The sequence below is a fragment of the Hemiscyllium ocellatum genome, chromosome 21 (assembly GCF_020745735.1).
Source record: "Hemiscyllium ocellatum isolate sHemOce1 chromosome 21, sHemOce1.pat.X.cur, whole genome shotgun sequence".
In the NCBI taxonomy this organism is placed as follows: Eukaryota; Metazoa; Chordata; class Chondrichthyes; order Orectolobiformes; family Hemiscylliidae; genus Hemiscyllium; species Hemiscyllium ocellatum.
Window position 1 is genome coordinate 20,532,926 of NC_083421.1, and position 17,912 is coordinate 20,550,837.

Sequence of the window (17,912 nt, forward strand, 5' to 3'; positions counted from 1 at the left end):
GCACATTGTCAGAGACACTACCTTTTGGTTCAGTTGTTTATAAATGTTTGTTCTGAGATATCAAGGCACTATTTGAAATAGAAAAACAATTGACTTGGTGTATTGGTCAACGCTCCTTCCTCTATGAACAATACCATTCGTTCGCATCATCTACAGTAATGAAACAGGATAGCTCCCATATCTTGGAGAAACGCAGCAGGTCATGCAAACCAGTTCTGAAGAAGAATCAGTGGATTCAAAACAGTAATTCTGCTTTCTCTCCACAGATACATCCAGACCTGCTGTGTTCTTCCAGCAGTTTCTATTGTTTTGTTTTTCAGATTTCCAGCATCTACAATTCTTTGATTTATTTTACCTTTCACTTCTTCCACTGCTGTCGGAGAAATTCAGCAGAGTTCCTTTCATTAAACACAACATGCCAGATAGTCTTTCCATTGACTAAGAATTGGTGAAAATTCACAGCCCACTAACTCCATGCCACAACTGAAGTGAAATAAGTGAAATGGCTTGATTGAGGATGGCTCGAATCCATCAGTTTTGATGTTAATGAGCTCTGAACAAGTAAATGCTATCTCTTTCTACATTATTTTGATTTGGAGGTGCCGGTGTTGGACTGGGGTGGATAAAGTCAAAAATCACACAACATCGGAATATAGTCCAACAGGTTTATTTGTAAGCACTAGTTTTCAGAGCGCTGCTGCTTCATCAGGTGGTTGTGGAGCAGAATCATAAGACACAGACTTTAGAGCAACAGGATTGCAGTGTCATGGAATGTAATATCAGGCAACCACCTGATGAAGCAGCAGCGCTCTGAATGCTAGTGCTTCCAAATAAACCTGTTGGACTATAACCTGGTGTTGTGCGATTTATAATCTTGTACACCCCAGTCCAACACTGGCATCTCCAAATTGTGAAAGATTTTGCTAACCAAAGGATATGGATAGAAAGTGTTTTGCTAAAGAACTCCAGGAAATCTGAGAAAACATTCTCTCGCAATGAGCTGTTGTGATCAGGAATTGTGCTACTTGCTGGAAACAGATTGAATAAAGAATTCAGATGAAATCTGCTGCCTGAAGAACAATGGAGAGAGAGTGATGGAGAATTCTTTCAATGAGCTAACCACAGCCACAAAGGGCTGAATGACCTCCTTTTATGCTGTAAGGTTCTTATAAGGAAACAAGAAATAAAACTACTTAACCTACTACCATTTACCATTGCATGATAGAATAAAACACCCCATGGGAATAATTCTCCCTGCAAATTCAACCTATCCAGTAAATGGGGAGAGGCAAATGACAACAACCTACTGTCCACGTCTTACAGATCACACAACTCCCAGCTGTTGAAGGGATTGGGTGACCCCAGAGGACAGAAGACCAGGAATGAAGGAAACAGGGAGCAGCTCCATAAGAAATGAGAATCCCACTAGATGGGACATCTGGCTGTGACCTAGACATTGAATCCGGAAATGACAAAGATACACACAGTTCAGTTGGACTTGCAAAGTCTTTGTCATTAACTATTGTGGTACACCTAAAAATGGGTGCGATTATGTATACTATACATTCTAGTGGAAATGATGCAATGTATCATGTGATTCAGACTAAGTTTGTTATGAGGAAGCTATCACCTTAGTATACAAATTCTCCAACTGTGTAATGCTGCAAACAACTTCTCCAATCCTTAATAAGTGAACCTACAAATGTTTGTGCTAACCAATCCCTTATGTATGGTTACTTGATGTTACAATACTAAGTAAGCAGGAGAAGCAAAACACAACATCAGTATCCAGGGGCTGGTGCCAACATTGTACCACAAACTAGTCAAGCAACAGCCTGACAGAATCATACATAAATGCCAAAAAATCAGGTTCTCCGATAATCTTTCCACCACATACAAGACATGAATGTGATGGAATAGTCTTTATTGTCTGGATATGTTCACCTTTAGCAACACATGAAGCTCAAAGCCATCTAGGATAATGTGATGAAGGATAATCTTAACCAGCACCTCATCAAACAACCTTTAGCATTGACTCCCTTCATCACTGGGGAACTGTAAATTCAGTCTACTCTATCTACAAACTGCCTTGCTGCAACTGATTGAGACACTTCTTTCAGCAATTCCCAAACCTGGGACCACTCACAAGGCCAAGGGCAGCAAATGCATGACAATACAGCACTTAGTAATTTCCTTCCACTTTACACATCATGTTGACTTGGAACTACATCATAGTTCCTTCATTGGCACTGTGTGAAAATTCTGGAATATGGGCTACAGCAACTAAAGAAAGACACTTATTACCACCTTCTCAAGGGATGGACAACATATGACATCGCACGCTTGAAGAATGACAAAAAGTAATTCAAGATTCCATTTCTCTATAGTTACTGTCTGGTTGGATATTAATTTTTTATGTAAGTGCCTCTCTGAATTATTAATGTGGTATAATTTCTAACTTAGTACAGTTGGATGGTGCAACGCTATCTTCTTTTGACAATATAGTGTTGAACACATCCAAAGATCTACATTAAACATTTGCTTGCTTGCTATGAGCATGTGCAAGTAAATGACCTCTGGATAGCATTTACCTACTTAGACAATGAGAGATCGCTACCTGGTCTGGCTTGAATATTTTGTTTTAGATATTCTTTCAGGTGCAATGATATAAGTCACTCATGCACGCAGTTTTAGAGTGTTACATGAAAACAAACAGTAGAGCTGTAATGAGATCTGAGTCAAACGGTGTAGCACTGGAGAAGCACAGCTGGTCAGGCAGCATCCCAGGAGCAGGACAATTGATGTTTTGGGCATAAGCCCTTCATCAGGAATGTGATCTGAACTGGATGTTCATTTCCTTTCTCCATGTGCCTCTCCAGTCTTCTCAAAGTCAGTCTGAGCAAATATCAGATACTAATCATTCAGTTTATTTATTTCAGAACAAAAATTATACTTTTATCATCAGCCTTATTTAGTTCTCAATACGCTTAGTCATTGCAAAAATAAACAAAAATAAAAGATGTACTACACTTAAACCAGTGTTCGAATCGAATAACTGCAGCTGTAGAGGGGTGACTTTAAACTCGATAGAATGCAGAAGGATTCTGGAACAGGATATGGAAGCTCATAAAGCAGAAGCATACACGTAGATTGCAGGGTAGTTGTTATGGTAATGATGTCCAGAGTGGGAGAGAAAGGGACAAGGTGGTCAGCTATTTTTAAAAAGCATTAAATAGAGTCAAGGGAGAAAATATGATAAAAAGCTAAAATAAATGGCTCCTAAATTCATATCGTACATGGGGAGAAAAAATGAATTAAAGGCACAAGGGATTAATAGGTATAATCTTAGAGCTATTACAGAGGCACAGTTACAAGGAAATCAAAGCTGTGAACTAAATATTCAGGGATATGTGGCTTTTCAGAAGAAGCAGAAAGGAAAGGTGGTGGGGTAACATAATTAATATGAGATAGAACATGAAAGTTTACAACAAATGGTTTTGAAATGAGAGATGTCGAAACTATATGGGTGGGTATAAAGATGACACTGGTGGGAGCAGTAACTAAACTGTAGGACAATAAATAAATAAGGAGATAAGTAGGGTATGTAAAAAACGAAGTACATTAATCAGGGGTGAGCTTAACCTTTATTACATCAAGTGGTAGAGGCAGGCACAGGGAAGAATTCATAAAATATACCCACAACAGTTTCCTCAAAAATATGTTGTAGATCAGACTATTTTGGACCTAGTAATCTTTAATTAGCCAAGTTTAATAAACAATCTTAAAGAAAAAGATTTCCTAGGTATCAGTGATCATAGTAGAATGTAGCATTGAGTTGAGAGTGAACAGCTTGGGTTGAAACAACTGTATTAAATTTAAATTAGTGCAATTTCTAATGAATAAGGGTAGAGTTAGCTGGAGTGGACCAAGAAAGGAGTTTAGCAGAAATGATGGTTGGGGAACAATGGAAGATGTTTTAAGAAAATAGTTCATAACTCACAACAAAGATACAGCTGAGTAAGGAAGAAGGATTCGAGGAAAGGGATAAACCAACCATGGCTAACAAAGGGAGTTATGTATAACATCATATTGAAAGAATAAAACACATAATGTGACAATATTAGTCATAAGAGAAAAGATTAGGAAAGTTTTGAAAACCAACAAATGATAGCCAAAAAATAAATGGAGGGGTAAAACAAATTTTGAAAGAAGACTAGCAAGTAATATAAAAACAGACAATAAGTTTAAATAGGTGCTTGTAAATGGTAAGATTCACAATAGCAGGAGAATGTGGCCTTGTGGAATGCTCCTCCTGCAATATCTGGGAAATCAGTGACACTTCCACTGTCCATGGTGACCATGTATGCAAGAAGTGCGTTCAGCTGCAGATCCTGGTCGACTACAGGGGGTGGCTAGAGCTGTAGATGGACTCACTATGGAGCATCCATGAGGCTCAGAATGTTGTGGATAGCAGAGTTAGTGAGTTGGACAGACCACAGGTAAGGGTTACACAGGCAGAAAAGCGAAGGGTGACCATCAGAAAGTAAAGTAAGTGTGAACAGGCAGTCCTCTGTGGCTGCAGATGCTGGAAACCAGATTCTGGATCAGTGGTGCTGGAAGAGCACAGCAGTTCAGGCAGCATCCAACGAGCAGCGAAATCGACGTTTTGGGCAAAAGCCCTTCATCAGGAATAAAGGCAGTGAGCTGGAAGCAAGGAAGCTCGAGGAGGGTGGGGTGGGGAGAGAGTAGCATAGAGTACAATGGATGAGTGGGGGAGGGGATGAAGGTGATAGGTCAGGGAGGAGAGGGTGGAGTGGATAGGTGGAAAAGAAGATAAGCAGGTCGGACAAGTCCGGACAAGTCATGGGGACAGTGCTGAGCTGGAAGTTTGAGACTAGGGTGAGGTGGGGGAAGGGGAAATGAGGAAGCTGTTGAAGTCCACATTGATGCCCTGGGGTTGAAGTGTTCCAGGGCGGAAGATGAAGCGTTCTTCCTCCAGGCACAGGTGGTGAGGGAGTGGCGGTGAAGGAGGCCCAGGACCTCCATGTCCTCGGCAGAGTGGGACGGGGAGTTGAAATGTTGGGCCACAGTGCGGTGTGGTTGATTGGTGCGGGTGTCCCGGAGATGTTCCCTAAAGCGCTCTGCTAGGAGGCGCCCAGTCTCCCCAATGTAGAGGAGACCGCATCGGGAGCAACGGATACAATAAATGATATTAGTGGATGTGCAGGTAAAACATTAATGGATGTGGAAGGCTCCTTTAGGGCCTTGGATAGAGGTGAGGGAGGAGGTATGGGCACAGGTTTTACAGTTCCTGCGGTGGCAGGGGAAAGTGCCAGGATGGGAGGGTGGGTCGTAGGGGGGTGTGGACCTGACCAGGTAGTCGCGGAGGGAACAGTCTTTGCGGAAGGCGGAAAGGGGTGGGAGGGAAAAATATCCCTGGTGGTGGGGTCTATTTGGAGGTGGCAGAAATGTCGGCGGATGATTTGGTTTATGTGAAGGTTGGTAGGGTGGAAGGTGAGCACCAGGAGCGTTCTGTCCTTGTTACGGTTGGAGGGGTGGGGTCTGAGGGCGGAGGTGCGGGATGTGGATGAGATGCGTTGGAGGGCATCTTTAACCACGTGGGAAGGGGAATTGCGGTCTCTAAAGAAGGAGGCCATCTGGTGTGTTCTATGGTGGAACTGGTCCTCCTGGGAGCAGATACGGCGGAGGTGGAGGAATTGGGAATACGGGATGGCATTTTTGCAAGAGATAGGGTGGGAAGAGGTGTAATCCAGGTAGCTGTGGGAGTCGGTGGGTTTGTAAAGAATGTCAGTGTCAGGTCGGTCGTCATTAATAGAGATGGAGAGGTCCAGGAAGGGGAGGGAGGTGTCAGAAATGGTCCAGGTAAATTTAAGGTCAGGGTGAAATGTGTTGGTGAAGTTGATGAATTACTCAACCTCCTCGCGGGAGCACGAGGTGGCGCCAATGCAGTTATCAAAATAGCGGAGGAAGAGGTGGGGAGTGGTGCCGGTATAATTACGGAAGATCAACTGTTCTACATAGCCAACAAAGAGACAGGCATAGCTGGGGCCCATACGTGTGTCCATGGCTACCCCTTTGGTCTGGAGGAAGTGGGAGGATTCAAAGGAGAAATTGTTAAGAGTGAGGACCAGTTCGGCCAAACGAATGAGCATGTCGGTGGAAGGGTACTGTTGGGGACGTCTGGAGAGGAAAAAATGGAGGGCTTGGAGGCCCTGGTCACGGCGGATAGAGGTGTAGTGGGATTGGATATCCATTGAAGATGAGGCGTTGTGGGCTGGGGAAACGGAAGTCTTGGAGGAGGTGGAGGGCATGGGTGGTGTCTCGAACTTATGTGGGGAGTTCCTGGACTAGGGGGGATAGGACAGTGTCGAGGTAGGTAGAGATGAGTTCAGTGGGGCAGGAGCATGCTGAGACAATGGGTCGGCCAGGGTGGTCAGGCTTGTGGATCTTGGGAAGGAGGTAGAACCGGGCAGTGTGGGGTTCCCGGACTATGAGGTTGGAAGCTGTGGGTGGGAGATCTCCTGAGGTGATGAGGTTCTGTATGGTCTGGGAGATGATGGTTTGGTGATGGGGGGTGGGGTCGTGGTCTAGGAGGCAGTAGGAAGAGGTGTCCTCGAGTTGGCGTTTAGCTTCAGCGGTGTAGAGGTCAGTGCGCCAGACTACCACTGCACCCCGTTTATCCGCTGGCTTAATGGTGAGGTTGGGATTGGAGCAGAGGGATTGGAGGGCTGCGCGTTGTGAGGGTGAGAGGTTAGAATGGGGGAGGGGGGGTAGACAGGTTGAGGCGGTTAATGTCCCGGCGGCAGTTGGAAATGAAGAGGTCGAGGGCAGGTAATAGGCCAGCACGGGGTGTCCAGGTGCATGCAGTGTGTTGGAGGTGGGTGAAAGGGTCCTCGGAAGGTGGGCGGGAGTCCTGATTGTGAAAATAAGCTCGGAGGCGGAGGCGACGGAAGAATTGTTATTCACTTCTCAAACAGATAGACCTAGTTGGATACTATTTGGTTTGGGGAATGGCCCCTCAGGTGAAAGCAGCAATAGCTATGTGTGTGGCACCATGGTTAGCTCTGCTGCACAGCAGGGGAGAGCTTTAGTGATTGGGAACTTGATTGTAAAGGGAACTGACAGGCAGTTTTGTGGCAGCAAACAAGATTCTCAAATGGTACATTGCCTCTCTGGTGCCATGGTCAGGGATGTTTAAGAGCAACTGCAGAGCAGAAGGAAAAGGGGGAACGGCAGGCAGTTGTGGTACATGTTGGTACCAATAACGTGGGAAAACATTAATGAGGTTGTGCAACAGGAATTGAGAGAGTTAGGTAGTAGATTAAAGAGGAAGACTACTGAGATTGTAACATCCAAATTACTTCCAGTGCAATGTGCTACTGTGTATAGGAATAGGAAGATAGCACAGATGAATACTTGGTGAAAGGAATAGAGTAGGAAGGAGGGCTTTAAATTTTTGGATCATTGGGGCAGTTTCTGGGGTGAGAGGCACTTGTACAAGCAGGATGGGTTGCACTTGAACCTGTTTGGGTCCAATATCCTTGCTGGGAGGTTTGCTCTTGCTTTTGACCCCCACCACCTGTCCCCTAATTGTGGCAGGAGATGGGGGACACACCAGATGTAAAGTTGAGGGCAGGGTCCAAACTGATATAGGAGGAGTGTGAGGACAGTTTACTAAGTGGAGAAGACACAAGGGTGATTCAGAAAGCTAAACTGAATCTATGTTAATACAAAGGTGAGGAATAATTTCCTCTCAGAATGTAGTGAACCTGTGGAATTTATATTTTTTACCACAGAGGACTGTAGAGGGTAGGTCACTAAGTATATTCAAGACTGAATTAGACAGAATCCAGTGTTAGGGGGAAAGTAGAATTGAGGACCAACAGATAATCATGACCTCATTGCATTGCAGTGCAGACAGATGGGCTGAATGGCCTACCCCTGCTCCTGTATCTAATGGAAAATGTTTTGTGTAATGAGGAAAATTATCATAACATTGGAGAAGCCTCTGGTGCCAGAACAACTCTTCACTATACTCAGTAGGATTTCAGTTTAGTATTGCCAGTAGATTCAGACAGCAGTGTATTTCCACAAGGTCTATTTATCTGACTGGGCTAAATTATTTGCTACAAAAAAATATGGCAAGCAAGATATTATCTGTGTTCCCATTATCTGTAAAACTCATCTGGCTCACTAGTCTCCTTTAAGGAAGAAAAACCACCTAGCCCTTACTTAGCCTTGTTTAAATGCAAGTCCAGGCCCACAGCATTGTGGTTCATATAAGTGAATGGTTAGCTAGACCAAGTCTGACAAAAGAAAAGAACTCCCTTTCTAACAGCATTTTGGGGCTACCTACACCATATGGAGCTGATAATGAAGGAAGCTGACCACCACTTTGTCCAGGTTAATTAAGAATGGGCGATGCCCACATCTCATGAATGAAGGAAAAGCATCACCCACAAGCAATGTGTCCAGTACTAACTACCATTGATCTCAGACATGTTCAAGGCTGACACTCCATTCAGTATAAGGGTCTGCTACAGGCGATGTCTTTTCAAATAAATGAGACCTGCCTTCCCTCTCAAGGGGATGGAAAAGATCCAATGGTAGCATTTTGAGGAACTGCAGAAGCATGCTCCCCCATGTCCTGGCCAACATTTTAACCTCAATCGACATCAGCAAACACAGATTAGTTAGTCATTACTACATTGCAGTTTGTGGGATCTCAAGAGTAAGATTAGCAACTGCATTCCCCACATTACAGGACAAAAATGCTTCATTAGCCATGAAGAGCTCTGGGTCAGGAACGGTGTGATTGAAACACTAATCTTTTGTCTTTTGTGACATGGCTTGTTGTTGTGATTCTGTCCTTCTGCATCTCTCTTCAGATGTTCGAGAGGGACGATGAGCTGGCTGATGCTGGCCAAGTTGAAGGTTCAGGTTACAGCACCAACAAGGAGATATCAGAAAGTGGTGTTCCAGCTCAGCAAAAGAACACTGAATGCATCATCTGCTACTCCACCCACAACCTTTCTGACAGGTTGCCTCGGAAACTCTACTGTGGGCACACCTTCTGCCAGGCCTGCATTCGGAGACTGGACATCATGCTGAATGAGCAGCGGTGGATCCCCTGTCCCCAGTGCCGTCAGAATACTCCATGCCCACGTGGTGGAGTCGTCATGCTTGAATTGGACCTTGCCATCTTTTTGGCCCTTAAAACCGAAATAGAGTCTGCAAAAACAGCAGTGAGACAGGACAACGAATCACAACATATAATGAAAGCCAAAGATCATCATAGCTCACAGCCAATCACTGTGCAGCCTGCAGCCCTGTGTCAAGGCACCCCACAAGAGCTGCAGTTTCCCAGAAGAACTAGCTGTGCTTGGTGTGCCTGCTGCTGCTGCGTCTAATAGGATTCTGCACAAAGATTGCTGTTATTGATGACCAATAGGAATCAACCATAACGCATCACACAACCATTGATAATCATCTCAATATGCCTCAATTGGTATTGATGCAAGTGGATATCTAGCAATGGTAACTGTATTACCTGGACGGGTTACACAGGGAGCTGCCTGTACCTGGCAGTGGGTTACACAGGGAGCTGCCTGTACCGGGCAGTGGGTTACACAGGGAGTTGCCTGTACCGGGCAGTGGGTTACACAGGGAGCTGCCTGTACCTGGCAGTGAGTTACACGGGAGTTGCCTGTACCGGGCAGTGGGTTACACAGGGAGTTGCCTGTACCGGGCAGTGGGTTACACAGGGAGCTGTCTGCAAATCTAACAGATATATTATAAATGAGTTGTGGAAATACACCAGGACAGACAGATGGGATATGACCCAAATTTCTGTATTTGAGCTGTTCATAATGATTGAATAAGAAAATACAACTGTGCATTGCACCAGTGCTCAGAGGCACCAGCAGAATGGTAAAGGTGAACTTCCCTCTTTTTATTGCCTACCATTGACTGCAGCTGTTGGCATCAGCTGAATTGACCATCCTTCATGTCTGAGCTTCGACCATGTATAGGTGTTTGATCTTGGTCTCCCTGAAGAACAAGTCTTCTCCTCCTTTCAAAGATCACCCATGACCATATCTCCAATAACCAAATGTATGTACCCAGAACATTTTCCCTTCCAAAGATGAGATTAACTAGAGCACTGATGCCATCACCCCAGTTTGGTAAAAGCTTTGTACAACTAAGCAACTTGATCTGGACATGGATCGCTTCTATGCTGTTAACACCTGAGCTCTGGTGATAGTCACATGTCACTTTCTTAGTTCAGTTAGGGTGGGGTAACACTATCATTGCAGACTCTGAGCCAGAAGATCATGGATTGAGTGAAGTGGTCACACATTGAGAGATGACATCTCAGTGCAATACCTAGACAGCGCTGATTGCTGCAGATGCATTTGCTTGGACGAACACACTAAATCAATGTCCCATCTTCCTGTTCAGTTGCACATAGAAGATCCTCCAACACTACTGAGAGAAAAGCAGTAAGGCATCCATGATGCCCTGGCCATTATTTGTCATTCTAAATCAATTTATCCGATCACTTATCTTATTACCAATAAGGTGGGGCCTTTATTGTGCAAATTACTTCCTACATTAGCTTAGAAAATATAACTCATCATTAACTATAAATTGTGAAGCACTTTTATGAACCTGAGAAGTTAAAGGTGTTCTTTGAATAAATGCAAGTTCTTTCCCTTTAAATGTTTTCACAAAACTTCAACCAATCACTGGGAGCCAGTCAGCTTAGAACTCTGATCCAGTGTCACTTTCACTCATTTCTAAAACTGTTCCAACACAATGCACAGGAGTTTCTCCTGCTGCAGCGATAAACAACTAGGTTGATAAAATTCTGTGTAAATGCAAATGTCATTTGTCTTTTCCAGGGAGCTGTGCTATGAGCACAGGACAAGAGATCATGAAACAGAAAGCTCACTCATCACCACATCGACCAAAAAATATTCAATTTTTCACCAACTGAAAACCACAACAAGCCACTCCTGACAAATTAACCTAAGCCTTTTCCCTATTATGATAGTTACATGTTGTTATTTATTATAGACTACAAAATCATTCTCCTTGTACCCATCCAAATGTCTCCGAGGCAGTCTAACATCAGCTCTCTGTAGTTTTTTCATAGCTATGCCCAATTAACTTCAAGTTTCATCTTTATAAAACTGAGAAATGATATTTCAACAGGTAAGCAATGTACCAACTAAATTTGGAGAAAATATAAAGTCATCAATAATCTATGGAAATAACTAATTCAGGACAACAAATCAGCAAAATCTACCTATGCAAAAAATAAGGCTAGAAATTACATAAAGTATTTTTTACACCACTTTCAGTCATTAGTTTGGTTGACTAAGTTTAGCTTTGGAAATAAAGATTCCAATATGATAAAGATAACAGTTACAAAATGAAATTAAACACCCATAAAATTGTAACAAGCAATATTTCACACAGATAGCTTACACTTTACAAAGAATGCAAAGTCATAGACAAAGACTCCCAGGCATACTGTGGGCAGCGAGAGGTTTTTGGAAAGAAGCTAGAAGGCTGCATTTCCCCATGCACCTTTACACCTACAGTCCCCAGCAATGGCCACGGGAGTAAGAACAAGGATCAGCTTCTTCAAATCATGTGCCTCAATGGGAAGATTACTGAATAGGAGCCTCGGAAAACCCTTCTCCAGGAGCTGTGAAAAGGACAGGAGTTTGTGTCGTTTTCAAAAAAATCATCAAAAGAAAATCAAACATGAGAAAATGCAACAATGTCAAGATGTTGCCAAGTGCTAATTTCAATCTTAGATTGCATGTCATTGCGTTTGAACTCTTCTACCTTCACACTCCTGGTCTAATGCTTTGTTCTCTTTGCCTTTTCTTCGATGATATCTTTCATTTCTTTTGCCTCTATCTCATCTCATAGTCATAGAGATGTACAGCATGGAAACAGACCCTTCGGTCCTACCCGTCCATGCTGACCAGATATCCCAACCCAATCTAGTCCTACCTGCCAGCACCCGGCCCATATCCCTCCAAACCCTTCCTATTCATATACCCATCCAGATGCCTTTTAAATGTTGCAATTGTACCAGCCTCCACCACATCCTCTGGCAGCTCATTCCATACACATACCACCCTCTGTGTGAAAAAGTTGCCTCTTAGGTCTCTTTTATATCCTTCCCCTCTCACCCTAAACCTATGTCCTCTAGTTTTGGACTCCCCGACCCCAGGGAAAAGACTTTTTCTACTTATCCTATCCATGCCCCTCATGATTTTATAAATCTCTATAGGATCACCCCTTAGCCTCTGACGCTCCAGGGAAAACAGCCCCAGACTGTTCAGCATCTCCCTGTAGCTCAGATCCTCCAACCCTGGCAACATCCTTGTAAATCATTTCTGAACCCTTTCAAGTTTCACAACATCTTTCCGATAGGAACGAGACCAGAATTGCATGCAATATTCCAAGAGTGGCCTAACCAATGTCCTGTACAGCCACAACATGACCTCCCAACTCCTGTACTCAATACTCTGACCATTAAAGGAAAGCATACCAAATGCCTTCTTCACGATCCTATCTACGTGCGACTCCACTTTCAAGGAGCCATGAACCTGCACTCCAAGGTCTCTTTGTTCAGCAACACTCCCTAGGACCTTACCATTAAGTGTATAAGTCCTGCTAAGATTTGCTTTCCCAAAATGCAGCACCTCACATTTATCTAAATTAAACTCCATCTGCCACTTCTCAGCCCATTGGCCCACCCTACCATTTCAATGGTATAATAGCCCAAGATTTCTGAACTTGATTTCCTCCAGTTCTGAAGAAGAACAATGTTTGACTTGAAGTTTTAAATCTTCCTCTCTGCACAGATGCTGTCTGAGCTACTGTACATACTGTACTTTCTATTTTTATTCTTGATTTGGATATTTCTGAAATACAGTGACTTGGCTTTTCTCTTTACAGATGTTGTATAACCTGCTGAGTATTTCTCGTATATTCTGTTTGTATTTCACAATATTTAAGGATTTAAAGTAGTCCATGACCTCCACAACCTTTTCTAATGTAGCTTTCGTTGAAAGATTCTCCGTTTATAAGCTGTTCACTTTACAAACTGCCTCCTACAAGCTTAGCAAAGTGAATTTGTTTCTTGCAGATTTGGTATTATTTAATCTTTCTGTTTTGCAATAATATTTAGCAAATACAATTCTTGCATGTTGTCTTTATCTCATATCCAGGGTTAAGTTAAAAATCATACAACACCAGGTGATAGTCCAACAGGTTTATCTGGAACCACTCGCTTTCGAAGTGTTGCTTCTTCATCAGATGAAGGGGCAGTGCTTCAAAAGCTAGTGATTCCAAATAAACCTATTGGACTATTACCTGGTGTTGAGATTTTTAACTTTGTCCTCCCCAGTCCAACACCGACCCCTCCAAGTCATCAAGAGTAAAGTCACTGTAATCTTACTAGATCACAGGACTTCTCGCCCATTAGAGCGAGACACTTAGTGGCACAACAATGATTAACATAATTTTTTAAAGTTCTGTACCATCTAAGTTTGTAGGAAGGTTGGGAATAAAAGTTCCAAAGAAAAAGATTAATTAAATAGAGTACAAAAATAATACAAAATGTTTCCAGAGACATTTTAAAATAGATAAATGTCCTATTATTTTCATCATTATGTCTTGATATTGAGAAAATGTGGACAACTTTTAACTTCCATCATCCAATGTTTATTCCTGGGACTTTTATGGACTGAAACACAGCCTCAAAAATGGCCACAGTAATCACCTGACCATAGGCCTGACCAAACAAGAACAACAATGGACAATAAAATTGTTTTCCCTTTCATCAAGAAACTATACTCGCTGCAGTTGTTTATTGGAGATTGCTTCCAAATATGCCGGCTTCAATTCTACAGAGCTAGCAAACTCCCACATAATAATGTAACTTCTCATTCACTTTGGCAAACATTAAATAGATCTGCCTAAGGCAGACGAGACAATCATGGCAGGAAAATGGTATCCGATCACTAGTGCTCCAGTTGCTGCTGAAATGGAGCCCTGAACACCTGGAAAACATAAATCAGGGTTCTGAGACATACACTGAATCATAAGTGCAATTGTGAGGAGAACCGGGCAGACTGTACGCTATGCAAACTCTGTCCATTTGAACCAGTGCAGTGACAATAACTAGCAGTCTTTAATAAGACTTAAAATACATACAGCTTTTAAAAGAAATTTGCAGAAAGAGACCCCAAAACATTCCAGAGCACTATTAGCTCAGGTGAGATCTGTCCCAACATCCTGAGCGTCAGGTTTCACAGTACTCACACTGTGGATCGCAACAGAGTATCGCTGAACTGATATTATACTTAAAATCATTTAATTCCATGGTTAATAAATTATTAACGCTCTAAATGCCACTCCAAACTGAAATTTTGTTTTTAGTGGAGGCAAGAAGTTTTAAAAATAAACTTAATATAGTCTCAACCCAGGTATTGTAATGAAATTTGTTCAGTGGATTTTGTACATGACGACAACATGACTTTAGGCATGCTAACTGGCTCTCTGTGATCAACACCATCAAAACCTACCTTTTGGTTGGCCAATTTTAAATAATAAAAGTCTATACCAAAATCTATAATGCAAACTGCCTTGGAATCATGCCATGCTATAATTACACCCTTTCAATAGTAGTTGCATTGTAGCAACTCAGTTTTACATCTTCCTAATTCCTCATTTTACAGCATGTCGTAACTCCTAGACTGCAAACAGCTCTCTGTACTTTTCTCAACTGCTGTGCAACAGTGACCAAGTTAATATAACTTGAAATATAATATAAAATGAAAGGCAGCATGCATAAATTTTGCAATGAAACTGAACAAGCTGCAAAAACTCCCAATCCTTAATGCTGTTTCTGATGAAGATTAAACTTGGCTTTCATTTCCAATCTGGAACTGCAATTAATCAAGTAGCAGTACAGTATATCAATAGCCTTAAACTCCACAGACATGTTACATACATATTAATCTTCTATTTACAATCTCACAAATTGAGAGTAATCCTTAACCACATCATAAACAGACACACAACAAGAGGTGAAACAGATTGAGCTTCCTGTATAATATCCAACTCAGGGCTACATTTAAGGAACATTCGTTTGTGTTAACAATTCAATTTGAAGAAATCAGCAAGACATCAAACCCTTACCAGCTCTGAGGAAGGCAGTGGGCAGTTCCAAAGGCACGTCAGGATCCTGATTAGTCCCCCCCTCTCCACAGCTGGATAAGACGACAATTTTGGCCTTCAATTTCAGCTCAAGGATCTCAGGAATGGTCAGTAAATAGGAACGCTCCTCCACTAGTTCTCCTGCAACTGGAGGTGGGTGTGGGGTAAAGACCAACACACCATCCTCCCAGCTTCCATAAGTTGCTGCAACATCAGAAAGATCATCATCAGAGAAGCATTCACTCACTCTTTCAAACTCTTTGGTGTTGCAATTTCTGTTTGCCCATGTCAAAGACACCATTGTACCCATCAAACACTCCCAGGACAAGTATAGCATGCTGTTAGATACAGAGTAAAATTGCCTCTACACTGTCCCCATCAAACACTCCCAGGACAGGTATAGCATGCTGTTAGATACAGAGTAAAATTGCCTCTACACTGTCCCCATCAAACACTCCCAGGACAGGGACAGCCTGTCGTTAAATATAGAATAAAGCTCCCTGTACGCTATCCCATCAAAATTTCCAAAGGCAGATACTCCATGGATTAGATACAAAGTAAATCCTATCACTGTCCCATCAGTTTTTCCAGAGTCAGAAGACTTTCTTCCTCACTATCTGCGAGAGCAGATTACTTTAATTTGTAGAACAGGCCTAATTTTCAATTCATTGATTTGTGTCATCGATAGCCACAGGCGAGGTGCCAGAAACCAGGAGGTTGGCTAACGCAGTGCCACTCTTTAAGAAAGGTGGTATGGAAAAGGTGTACTATAGATCGGTGAGCCTGACATTCGTAGTGGGCAAGTTGTTGATAGGAGTCCTGAAGGATAAGATCTACATGTATTTGGAAAGGCAAGGACTGATTAATGATAGTCAATGTGGCTTTATGTGTGGGAAATCGTATCTCACTAACTTGATTGAGTGTTTTGAATATGTAACGAAGAGGTTTGTTGAGGGCAGAGTCGTGGACGTGATCTATATGGACTTCAGTAAGGCATTCGACAAGGTTCCCCATGGGAGACTGGTTAGCAAGGTTAGATCTCATGGAATACAGGGAGAACTAGCCATTTGGATACAGAACTGACTCAAAGGTAGAAGACAGAGGGTGGTGGTGAAAATTGCTTTTCAGACTGGAGGCTGTGACCAGCAGCGTGCCACAGGATCGGTGCTGGGTTCACTGCCTTTCATCATTTATATAAATGATTCGGACGTGAGCATAAGAGGGATGGTTAGTAAGTTTGCAGAAGACATTGAACTTGGAGGTGAAGTGCTCAGCAAAGAAGGTTACCTCAGAGTACAATGGGATCTTGATCAAATGGGCCAATGGGCCATTAAGTGGCAGACAGAGTTTAGTTTAGATAAATGTGAGGTAAATCAGGCAGGTTAATGGTATATTATACGCTTAATGGTCACGTCTTGTGGAGTGTTTCTGAGCAAAGAGTCCTTGGAGTGCAGATTCATAGCTCCTTTAAATTGGAGTCACAGATATCTAGGATAGTGAAGAAGGCATTTGATATGCTTGCCTTTACTGATCAGTGCATTGAGTACAAGCTGTTGCAGCTGTACAGGACAGTCCCATTCCATATATGCTTCACTCTCTATTGGAATACTGCATGCCACTGTTGGAATACTGCATGCTATCGGAAGGATGTTGTGAAACTTGAAAGGGTTCAGAAAGGTCTACAAGGATGTTGCCAGGGTTGGAGGGTTTGAGCTACAGCAGGAGGCTGAATAGACTGGGGCTATTTTCCCTGGAGATCAGAGGCTGAGGGGTGACATTTTAGAAATTTATAAAATCATGAGGGGCATGGCTAGGGTAAATAGAGAAGGTCTTTTCTCTGGGGTGGGGGAGTCCAAAATTAGAGGTCATAGGTTTAAGGTGAGAGAGGAAAGATTTAAAAGGGACTTAAGTGGCAACGTTTTAACTCAGAGGGTGAAGCGTATATGGAATGGAACTGGATTTATTTAGGATATCTAGCCAGCCTGGATGAGTTGGACCGAAGGGTCTAATTCCATACTGTATATCTCCATGACCGGCAACCAGTCATCCATTTACCAAGTCCTTCACAAGGGCCAACTGGTATAAGCCACTATAGGAATTAGACTGACCTTTAGATCATAAGACCATAAGACACAAGAGCAGAAGTAGCCTATTTGACTTTATTATTCAATGAGATCATAGCTGATTAATCTGATAATCTTCAACTCCTTTCCTGCCTTTTCGACACAACCCTTGATTCCCTTAGTAATTAAAAATCTGCCTATCCCCACCTTGAATATACTCAACGAAACAGTCTTGACTGATCTCAGTGGTAAGTATCGAGAGTATGGTGCTGGAAAAGCACAGCAGGTCAGGCAGCATCCAAGGAGCAGGAGGATCAACATTTCGGGCATATACCCTTGATCAGGAATGAGGCTTGTGGGCTGGGGGGGGGGGACTGAGAGATAAACGGAGGGGGTGGGGGGGGGGTAACTGAAAATGTGATAGGTAGATGAAGGTGATGAGAAAAAATGATAGGTCAGAGAGGAGGGTGGAGCGGACAGATGGAAAAGGTGCTATACAGGTCAGGAGGGTGGTGCCGAGTCGGAGGCTTGGGATTGGGATAACATGGGCGGAGGGGAAATGAGGAAACTGGTGAAATC

At 42.9% G+C, this 17,912-nt stretch overlaps 1 protein-coding gene across 1 annotated transcript in view; it reads right to left on the minus strand.

Annotated features, from left to right (window-relative positions):
* The window catches only part of LOC132825790 (TRAF3-interacting protein 1-like), a 262,419-nt gene extending 247,110 nt beyond the window's left edge, over positions 1–15,309 (minus strand). The window contains exon 1 of the mRNA XM_060841267.1: positions 15,253–15,309. The gene's annotated coding sequence lies outside the window, so the exon portion shown is untranslated. The remainder of the gene's footprint in view (positions 1–15,252) is intronic.
* Positions 15,310–17,912: the final 2,603 nt, after the last annotated feature.